Here is an 11746-nt window from a genome sequence, read left to right on the forward strand (position 1 = left end):
TATTTTGGTTTAATCAGAAGAAGCAAACAAAATAAAAAACTATTCTCTAAAAAAATAACTAAAATCATAAATTCAATTTGAATAATTCAGTTTTTCCCAATTAAGAGGAAAGAATCTTACTGTCTAGAAAACACCATCATCATAGTCTACAGAAAGCAAATAGAAAAATNTTATTTTCTATTTACTTTGCAATGCTAATTTATGAATTTCTTTATTGTTTATGCTTTATTATATTTGATTTTTCAATTTGAATAATTCAGTTTTTCCCAATTAAGAGGAAAGAATCTTACTGTCTAGAAAACACCATCATCATAGTCTACAGAAAGCAAATAGAAAAATCAAATATAATAAAGCATAAACAATAAAGAAATTCATAAATTAGCATTGCAAAGTAAATAGAAAATAAAGGTTACTTTTATGGACAAACACTTTCAAACAGCTAAACAATGATGAGAAAAAAAAAAACCAATCAATCCATTATTCCAAAAGAAACTCACCACTTTTGTTCAAGAGAAGTTATATATCATGCAAATCAATGATTACAATGGTTTCCATAATATAATCGTCAAACAAAAATCTTATAACTATTGACCATACTTGGAAAAAAATCACACTAATTTGCAATGCAATTAATAGATGTAATTGAATAAATTTTTGAGTAACTTAACAACCTCTGTTATCTCATTATATAAGTCAAAAAGTTTACAATAACCGTAATGTAACACACTGGACCTTTACAAATTGCGAGGTTCGAGTGTTTAATCTGTGTTTCGAATTTTTCCAGATATTCCGGAGGGTCGTCGACAGTGTTCCAACCTATGGCTCGCATCCCGAGAATCGAGGTTTAAAATTTAGCACCAAACCTCTAAAGTGAAGAAAATTGGGCTGCTCTCGAGTTTGACTCTGCAGAGCAGAGTACCTGTACAGTATTGAGCTTGTACCGGAATGGGAAGTGGTACCGGTACAGCATCGGGTTTGTACCGGTATCAAGAACAGTTTTCTGCCTACCCGAGGCTCGGATTTGCGCGCACAGTGTTTGGTACCGGTACTCTTTTTCGTGTACCGGCACGCAGTGCAGACTGCGAACTGCTTATTTTTTAGGGGTGTTTTTGATATTGTAACAATTCTATATAACCCCCCGCAGCCTAGAGAGGGCTCTTTTGAGCCCTAAACCGTAGAGAGCCCAGGTAGGACTCCTCTACTTGGATTTTCTCTCTTTTTTTGAGGATTTTGCTTGGTTTAATCTCCTCTCTTTGCTTCTCTTTACTTCATGTTGGATTTCCACCTATGGAGAAGCTTTGATTTCATGATTGGAGCTTGATAGAGGAAGGATCTTCAACCCTAGCTGGTTTCTTGTGTGGTTTGGAGCTTCTAAAGAGGTTAGTATCTTGTTTCCCTCATTTAATCCATGGTTTGGTGGATTTTTCTTGATGAAATCCTAGAATGTGAAATTAGGGTTTAAAATAGGGATTTTTAATTAGAGGCTTTTGGAACTCAATTGATTGAGTTAGAATCTTTGTTTAGGTTGGATTAGAAGGACTCTAACTCTCATTTGGAGATTGAGAGAGATTTTCACCTTACAATGTGAGTTTTTGCCTTTTTCTTGGGTTGATTTAAGTTTGATCGTAGAGTTGATCGTTTGTTGCGTTTAACTCTCTTAATATTACCTTTAGGGTGCTAGGAGAGTAGTGGACACCTTCGTCAGCGCAAACGAAAGGTTGCGAGGAGTCCCAGTTGGTTTTACCTCACCGAAAATGGGAGAAATTTCTCTTATGTCATTTTTAATTGTCGTAAAATAGAAATGCATGCATATTCATGCTAGATAGAGCATACGAGATATTTAGAATGCTTAAAATACATGTGTTATATTTTATGAAAATTATCTCTATATAGTAGAGAGAGATATATGCATTGTTAGCATGCATGAGAATAGCATTCTATTATAAGATTTGGAATCATGTTTCGTTCAAAGCAAATGACTTATATAGTATGCTCTTGGACTTAGAATACATGTTTGACATAGTGGACAAAAGTGCCATAAAGGGGCACTCAACCTAGTAAATGGTTAAACTGCAACATGATGACATAGAAATAGACCATGAGATCACTAGCTTTTATACCATATTTTAGACATGATGACATTGGACTTGAGACGGATATTTACGTTTGCTTGCCATTGTGCTTATTCGCACATGCTTGTGAGAGTCGCTCTCCACAAGCCGGCACTCCGGAGATAGCCATCGCGACATAAGCTCGCATGTGCGAGATTGGGCGCCGAAATGGAATGCCGTGGGGGAGGTCATTCCTAGGGTGGGAATGTTGACTACCACGGGGCCATTAGGCATAGCGCAAGCCGGACTACCCACAGGTAGGTCTTACATGATTGGAATATTATTGGACGAAAATGCAAAGTAAACATTAGACAAGTTAGTCAACAATGACATTTTACTAGTAATGCTTGTGGACAATATGTTGTTTATACATACACATATTCATATTAGAATAACATTTACACTTATACAAATTCATGCTAAGTAGAGGCATAGTAGTTTTACAAACTTTATTCATATTTAGTGTACATGTTATTCATTCTATTTAAATGTTAGAACTTACTACTTTTACTTTTTGTCTAGTGGTGCATTTTACTGAGGTCAGTAATTGCCCACTGTGAACTATTGTTTAATAGTTCTCACGCCCCTGTTTATTGATGTTTTTCAGAGCCATCCGCACCGGTGGAGGCTTGGGATCGTGGCAAAGGAATCGCATAGCTAGTTAGCGAGGAGTATATTTTTGCTATTAGGTGATTCTCTCTCTATTTTTGTATCTTGGTAGAGAGTGAGAGTTTTGTATCCATATATACAGACCACCATTTTCATATGTTTAGCACTTGTATTTGGGTTCCTTTTGTATTACTTCATGGTTTTATGTTAGTGGATTAGCTCTTTTATTTACCTTCTTGTTCTAAAACCTAGTTGTTGTATGCTCTGATACTCTTAGATGCTCAATTATTATTGTTTTTATTTATCGCTTTGTTATATACGCTTTATATGTTGTAGGCATATAACGAGTCTCGCGCACCGGGCGGGATTCCGCTGGGTCCCGGGGCGTAACATGTAAACTTTCTTAATGCATTAGATGTAGAAAAAGAAATGAAACTTGAGATTTATAAACAAAGAAAAAGAGGTGGTTCTCTTTTTCTGTTTCTTTTTTTTTCTATAAACTAACTTGCGATGAATAATTCTGCAAAAACTTTATTTGAAGGCTTGTCAAGAATGAGTTTGATACGTAGCTTTAGCCATATAACTTTTTGAAAAAGTTAAACCTAAAAAATAAATGACAGTAATAAATACAAAAAGGAGGTAAAAAAAATAAAAATACCTAATCTATATATTCGCAAGGGGCTGGCCCGAGCACGGCACGTGCCTTCCGAGCCTAAGGGCCATACCGGGTTTGAGGCTAGAAAGCTTTGGCTTGGCACGACCCGGCCCGAATTCGAAATTAGGCCGAGCTGGGCCAAGCCGGCTCCTAGCCCGTTTCAGCTCCGCCAATGTGGATCGTGCCAGCCTGACACGTCCCACATTACACCCCTAGATATATAGAAATTTATCCCTAAATACATATCAATCTTTCACTTCTCTAATTATTATTTTTAAAGATGTTCTTTAGTTTGGGGATTCACATATATTTTTATGTCATGGTAGCATTTTCCAACGACAAACAGTCGAGCAAATTATTTATAATTGTAATATTTTCTATTGCACTAAAATAAATAAAATATATTTAGCAAATGTATTTATAGTTACATCCAACTATTCCACCCTTTAATTCAAGTATATAATAAAACTTAAGTATTTAATTATAAAAATATGAAGAGACTAAATTTTTTTTTTACAAAAATGTAGGAACACCAATCTGTAATTAACCTACACAAATGACTAGAACTAAACTCTTCTTAGGCACTAGAGGTGCCTATACCACAACCAATGATCACCCTGGAAACAATAGTAGCTGTATCGAACAGCGACATAAAAGTATACTGGATCGAAAATAACTAATTTAATCAGTAGGCCAACCACGGGTCGAATAAGTAATATTAGAATAATATCATAAATATTTAATTATTCTTTTAAAATTTATATATATATATATANGATCATATTATTCAACCAACTACCCACTCAACCTGACGGGACCATTATCATTCTAGGTGGGAATCACCATCATCCTAACCCCACATCCCAGCAATCAACGGTTAAAAATTTATGAGTACAAAGAGTCTATACTCATAAGAGTATAGTAAGCTCAGCCTATATATATATATATATATATATATAATTAGACTGGAATACTATTAATAGTAAAATCCTCTTTTTGCTATCAAGTTTTTAGCCCTTGGATGAAAAATTGTAGGGTTAGAATAATATTAGTCAGTTAGAGTTGAGTGGTCCCCCTAGGGTTGAGTGGTTCCCACTGGGTTATAGTATTTAATCCAATAGTTAGAAATGATGAAAAGAGTTAATCCAAAGGCTAAAAAACTGGTAGCAACAATGGAATTTTGCTACTAATAGTAGCCCAGTCCAACTCATATGGAATTAGACTGGAATACTATTAGTAGTAAAACCTTCTTTTTGCTATAAAGTTTTTAACCCTTGGATGAAAAATTGTAGGGTTAGGATGATATTAGTCAGTTAGAGTTGAGTGGTCCCCCTAGGGTTGAGTGGTCCGTACTGGGTTATAGTACTTAATCCAATGGTTAGAAATAATGAAAAGAGTTGATCCAAAGGCTAAAAAACTGATAGCAACAATAGGATTTTGCTACTAATAGTAGCCCAGTCCAACTCTATATATATGTATAGTCTTTTATACTATCTATAGTACTAGAGCTCCGGTATTATAGTCTCGTTTTCAATTTTAGGGTGTTCAAACCAACAATCCACGCTGTTAAAACTATTCTAGGGTATCGTACATAATTATTGAATATTGATTTTTAGAACCAATTAAGTAAATATCAGTTTTCAAGTTTCACCTTTTGTAAGACTGGTTTATTAAAATAGAAAAAAAAATGGTTAATTAATTAAGTTGATTTGAAGCAGTTAGATTTTAATATGGCTTAATAAAAAAAAAATTTGAACAGTTTTGTTAAACCTGGGTCAATTCACCTATTCGATAATTGAAACGCTCGTTCAAATGGTTCAAAATGATTTTTTGATTTATACGATTTAAAAGATTGAACCGAACCTTTTTATAGACTAGGTCACGACTCATTCAAATCAAGTTCGATTGAGCTCTAACACATATATTTAGAGTTTATTCAAATTAAATTCGACAAATCTTAATACATATATTTGGGGCTTAGTCAAATGCTCTAGCACATGTTTCTGGAATGAAACCCAAATTAAATCCAACTAAATCTAGCACATATACCTAGAGCTTAGTCAATTTTTTACTCTAGCACGTATATCTCGAGTGAAAGTCAAATCATACCATTTGAACCCTCCAGTTTGACCCAAATTTTGAATCATCAAAAATCTATTAAACAGTAGAATTTAAGAGCAGTGTCATTCATACATCCAAAAAGTAGTGCAAATTTTACACTTTTTCTGAGGGCATCTACACAATCTTTTTGCTTTCTTATTATGAACAGAATTTTCTTAAGTCGCTGCTCACGGCTATTAGAGCAATTTCTGATTCATCGCTTTTGTTGTAGGTGAAAGCTTTATATATTTCTAAAATTCATGTCAAGGAATCATAAGATGGGCTGAGAATTATTATTATTGTTAGAATAAAAACAGAGCAGATCTATTGATCGGTTGGGTACAAAAACACTGAAAAAAATGGAGAAAGATTTTATTTTGCAAGCATTAGCGACAATGCATTTAATAACGAAATAGAAAAAAAAATAATTTAACAAGTTATCAGGAGTTTAAGGACGATAAATAATAATAAAATAGGAAGAATTATTTATAGTAAAAAAAGACTCCAAGACTTTTTTGTCCATAGGTCAACGAATTTAATTTATTATATCAAATCCTACAATATATATATATATATTTATTTAAAAATAAACTTAGCTAAAAATATAAATTAATTAAAATTTGAACTGTAAACTTTAAATATCAATTGTTAAATTTTTTATCACTTACACTAGATATGGTCGGTATTGGCACTAATTTTGACTCACACTTGAGTGCAAATGAAGGGCTGCAGACTTGCAGTGTAGAATAGTCAGTAGCATTGCAGACGGGGGCTGACGGGAGCATCTGTAACCGCCGTGTGCTGTCCAGCTCGACCGCAACATCCCCAGGAGCCTGCGGCCAAAACGGGCGGGGCGCGAGACTCTTCCCCATGACGTCCAGTCAGCCGCTGACTGCCGAGTCCAAAAAAAACGCTACTCCTCCTCGTCCTTCTTCCCGCCACGTCATGCCCGCGTCTGCACGCTCTCACTCCATCCATCGCCCATCCGCCTGTCTTCCTCGCCCTTTCCCCAAACTCACAACCCTGGCCTCTCTTCCCGCTTCCCATCACCTCTTGCACGAGTTTTGAGGCCAGTGATTCAAATGGATCCGGGTTGACGGTGTTTCTGTTTGGATCCATTCCGAATGAGAGCCCATTTTTAAAGGAGAAAATAAACAAATCGGTCATTTTATAATCCGAGACATATTCGAAATTGACCCGCCTCCTTTACGATACGATCCGCTCCGCCTAGTCCTCGCACAAATCATCGTCGACCCTGCCCAGAATAAATATTTAAATATTTAAATAATATAAAAATGTAAAGTTTTGTAGTTTAAATTTGAATTAATTTTTTTAAAAAAATTGGTAGGATGGATTTGAGGTAAGATTTAATTTGGTAATATTATAGCTAAAAGTATTATTTTATATTTTAAAATATTTAAAAATTTTAAAAATAACTTTAAATTTTTTTATTTTATGTTATAAAACTACGAGAGCAACGGACACCGTATTACTAAGTTATGCCTAACTGAACTTTTAGAACAAATTTTTTAAAAAAGGGGCAATTTCATGGATACCCCTCCCAAAGTCTAAAATATCATAGATGTCCCTATAAAGTTTAAAATATCACCCATACTCTTGTAAACACAGAAAATTATCATCAATACCCTTATTGTTAGTTATGTTAGCTTTACCATAGTTATTAAATGGTTAAAGATGGGTTAAATTTTAAAATGACTTATTTACCCTCAAGTTTTTCTTAAGTTAAAATGTATGGAGACCCCCTCAACTATATGCCATTTTGAAACAGCTCTCTCAACTTTCATTTTTTTAGTTGATATCCCATTAGCTTTTAATTTTAAAAAAAATTAACTAATTTCAGTGTATGAAAAAAAGAGAAGTTTTTAGTTTTTTTTGATAATTTTACCAAATCTAGTGGCTCTATTTATATTTTATCGAATAAATAATTATACATAAAAATTTAAATGAAAATAATGTTAAGGAATTATCCGATCTTTCTTTAATCTTGAAAGCTTAAAATTTTTTTTTAATCAAAATATTCTTGATAATTTTATCTGCATTAAACGCATTAAAAAACTGAAATATAATATATTTTAGCTTTTGAACAAAACTCTCTTTTTGTTTCAATCGACAGAACAATGCTTGCATATAGTTATGTGATTTACTTTTGCTTAAATAGGAAAAAAATAAAATCTATAATTTATTTCAAAATTACTATTACTACTGAACCTGAACCGAAATCCGAAACTAAAAACAAAAACAAAATCAGATAAAAACATACTATATATAAAATATAATTTTTATATATTTTTTAATAATTAATATATATTAATAATTTAATTTAATATGTATATATTAAATACTCAAATTTAGATTTACAAAAAATATCTTGAAATACCTATTAGTATTTCTACTATTAATAAGAAATAAAGGGTAAAAATGGTATTTTGAAAATTTAACTCCTTTTCAGATGGGATTTAACGGATTTTAACTAATGAGGGGTATTTATGATAATTTTAAACATATTGGAGGGTATTTGTGATATTATCAATTTTAGAAGGATATTGATGAAATTAATAATTTCTAGAAGGATATTTATGAAATTATTTCTTTAAAAAATTTCTTAATTATAACCGATAGAATATATTTGAAAACTAATAAGTGTGTTGAGCCAAATGAAATAGTAATATAGTAATTATATATTAAAATAATGCTTTAAAAATATTTTTCTTTCTATACTTTTATTCATCATAGATTAGATGTTTCAAATCCAATCGTAGAATAACAGAAAAAAAAAATTCCCTCCTCAATTATGAATCATTCAAAAATAAGAAGAAAATTTATTGCGACAATAATATATATAGATATTCTCAAAATTAATTTTAGTGTGTCATGTGAGATAATAAAAAGTCTGATCATAAATAATATATATATATNATATATATATATATATATATATATATATATATATATATATATATATATATATATATATTACAATAATAAACTATGAATATTATTATTATTATTATATAAAATAAATATAACAGAGAAGGCTATATGAAGTTTTAAATATAACGATTTGAAAGTTGAAGGACCAAAATGAAACTCGACTCACTCTATAAAGAAAAATGCATTTTGTACATACCAAAAAGGAGTGTAGATCTTACCCCTATAATTTTCTGGTTGATAAAAATCAACTTAATTTTCAGTAAAATTTTAAAAAATTAATGTGATAAGAATAATCTTAAAATAAAGTGTGTAAAATGTACACTCTATTTTAGATTGTATCTATAGAATTGCTCATCTATAAATTCCCCAACCCACAAGCTCATCTCCACACCACCCATGGCTCCCTCTACCTTTCTCCTCCTCCTCCTCCTCCTTACCTCCACCATTAACACCCTCTCCAGAGCTTCACCAAGAAGCGTTTACATCATCCAAGTAAACAACGAGCTCAAACCCTCCGCGTTCCCAAACGTCGATTCCTGGTACTCTTCCACCCTCTCCTCTCTCCTCCTCACCACTAAACAAGATGAAGAAGAAGCAGAAGAAGAAGAAGACAATTATGGTGTGGGCATGGGCATTCTCCACACTTACCATACAGTCTTCCATGTCTCGCCGTCTTCCCCGACCGCCTCCGCCGCCCCCACACCACCCGCTCCCCGCAATTCCTCGGCCTCGTCTCCTCGAATCCTCGCCGTCCCCACGCTCTCCTCTCCGCAGCTGACGCCGGCGCCGGAACCGTCATCGCCGTGCTCGACACCGGCATTCGCCCCGACCACCGCAGCTTCTCCGCCGAGGGGCTCCCCCCGCCGCCCAGCCGGTGGCGCGGCGCCTGCGAGCCCGGGCCTAAATTTCCCGCCAATTCCTGCAACCGCAAGCTGCTCGGCGCCCGCTTCTTTCCCGCCGGATTTCTGGCGGCGAGTAAGAGGAGGTCCGCTAATGCCACCAATTCGGACGTTCTGTCGCCGTGGGACTCCGACGGCCACGGGACCCACACCGCCTCCACCGCCGCCGGCGCCGTCGTATCCGGCGCGTCGCTCTTCGGCTTCGCCGCCGGCGAGGCTTCCGGCGTCGCCCCCCGCGCCCGCGTCGCCGCCTACAAGGTCTGCTGGTCGCCCGGCTGCTTCGACTCCGACATCCTCGCCGCCATCGACCGCGCCGTCGACGACGGCGCCGACGTCGTCTCCCTCTCCGTCGGTGCGTCGCCGGCGCCTTACCACCTCGACCCTATCGCCGTCGGCGCCTTCGCCGCCGCCGCCCGGCACGGCGTCTTCGTCGCCGCCTCCGCCGGCAACGACGGCCCCGGCGAGATGACCGCCACGAACGTCGCCCCCTGGATCGCCACCGTCGGCGCCGGCACCATCGACCGCCGGTTCCCCGCCGACGTCGTCCTCGGCGACGGCGCCCGTTTCCCCGGCGCTTCCCTGTACGCGGGGGAACGCGTCCCGCGCGACCGTTGGTTTCAACTGGTTTACGCGGGAAACGTCTCAACCGCCGTTTCCCGCTCCACTGCGCCGTTCTGCGCGTGGGGGTCGCTGGACCCGGCGCTGACGCGCGGCAGGGTGGTGCTGTGCGAGCGCGGCGGCGTCCGTCGTGTTGAGAAGGGATTGGCCGTCAAGGCGGCCGGCGGCGCCGGTGCGATCATCGCGAACCAATTCTTCGACGGCGAGGGCGTCGTCCCCGACGCGCACCTCATCCCCGCGGTGGCGGTCGGGTATTCCGCGGGCAACGCCGTCCATGCATACGTCCGCTCCGCGACGGGGCCGCGGGCCGAGCGCGCAGTCGCCGTACCTGATCAAGCCGGACCTGATCGCCCCCGGCGTCGGCATCCTCGCCGGGTGGGCCGCCGACGTGGGCCCCACCAACCTTCCGGCCGACGCGCGCCGGACGGAATTCAACATCATGTCCGGAACATCGATGGCGTGCCCGCACGCGTCCGGAGTGGCGGCGCTGCTCAAGGCCGCGCACCCCGACTGGTCTCCCGCAGCCGTCCGTTCGGCGATGATGACCACGGCGTACGTCACCGACAACCTTGGCCACGACCTCGTCGACGAGAGCTCCGGGAACCGGTCCACCGAGTGGGCCCACGGGGCGGGGCATATGGACCCCGAAAAAGCAGTTGAACCTAGTCTAGTCTACAACACGACGGCCGACGATTTCTTGAACTTCCTATGCGCCTCGAATTACACAGAAATCGATATCCGTGCAATCACACGTACTTTCGTAAAATGTTCAAACAATACAAGCATGCCTTGGGATTTAAACTATCCCTCGATTTTAGTGATGATCGAGCAGTCGGCGGCGGCGGCAGCAGGTGGCAGACTCGAGGCGGTCGTCCGCCGGAGGCTAACGAGCGTCGTGAAAGGGAGGGGAGAGTACCGAGTGAGCATCAGAGAGCCCGCGGGCGTTGCGGTGGCGGTCGAGCCGGCGAAGCTCGTGTTCGACGGAGAGGGCCGGGAACTGGAGTTCCGGATTAGGGTTTCGGCCGACGCCGTGAAGCTGTCGCCAGGGAGCGCCCGGACGGAGTTCGGGTCGATAACGTGGTCCGACGGGAAGCGCCGAGTTAGGAGTCCGATTGGGTTCACATGGCAGCAACCTTACTAGCCATATACCTCAAAGAAGTAGGGTTTAAGGGTTTTATGTAGAGCAAAAATGGAAAGCGCGCCTTGTTTTACATGTTGCTCACTTTGAAAGGAACGAAACTAAAAATGGTTAGAAAAGAGAGTTTCTCATTAAAGATCAAGTGAATGAAAATGGTGTTTACTTTGAAGCTTACATACAATCCAAAATGGAGTTTTCCTGTATTTCTCATATAATATACAAGGCCATTTTAACATAAAAGGAAAATTTTAGAGAGTTTAGAGTGTGTTTTGGTTACCTCAAACTCAAGAATGGAACCCACGACCTCGAGTGAAGTTGTCGTTGTGTATAGATTTTGCACGTGGACTGTAATTCTGAGATCCACTAAAATATTAAAGACTATATTTGGATAATATCTTCCTAGTATGTTAAAAAAATATTAGTAAATAAAGAGAGTGATCAAATAATTAGTATAAAATATCACATTCAGCGTTCAAATCAATTTTTAGAATAGGATAAATTATTGTGTAGGTATATAATTATTCATCGTTGGTTTAGGAATAAGCAATTCTATGATAGATACAATGTGAATCAACTAGGATTCGAACATGAGACTTTTGTTGGTTTAAATGGGCCAGCATCCTGCCTTGTGGCGGGAGGCCATGTGGGCCGAGTCATGTTCGAA

At 38.8% G+C, this 11746-nt stretch overlaps 1 pseudogene; it reads left to right on the plus strand.

Moving 5' to 3' along the window:
• Window positions 8824–11085, plus strand: LOC109728382 (annotated as a pseudogene).

Source organism: Ananas comosus, linkage group 23 (genome assembly GCF_001540865.1).
Source record: "Ananas comosus cultivar F153 linkage group 23, ASM154086v1, whole genome shotgun sequence".
In the NCBI taxonomy this organism is placed as follows: domain Eukaryota; kingdom Viridiplantae; phylum Streptophyta; class Magnoliopsida; order Poales; family Bromeliaceae; genus Ananas; species Ananas comosus.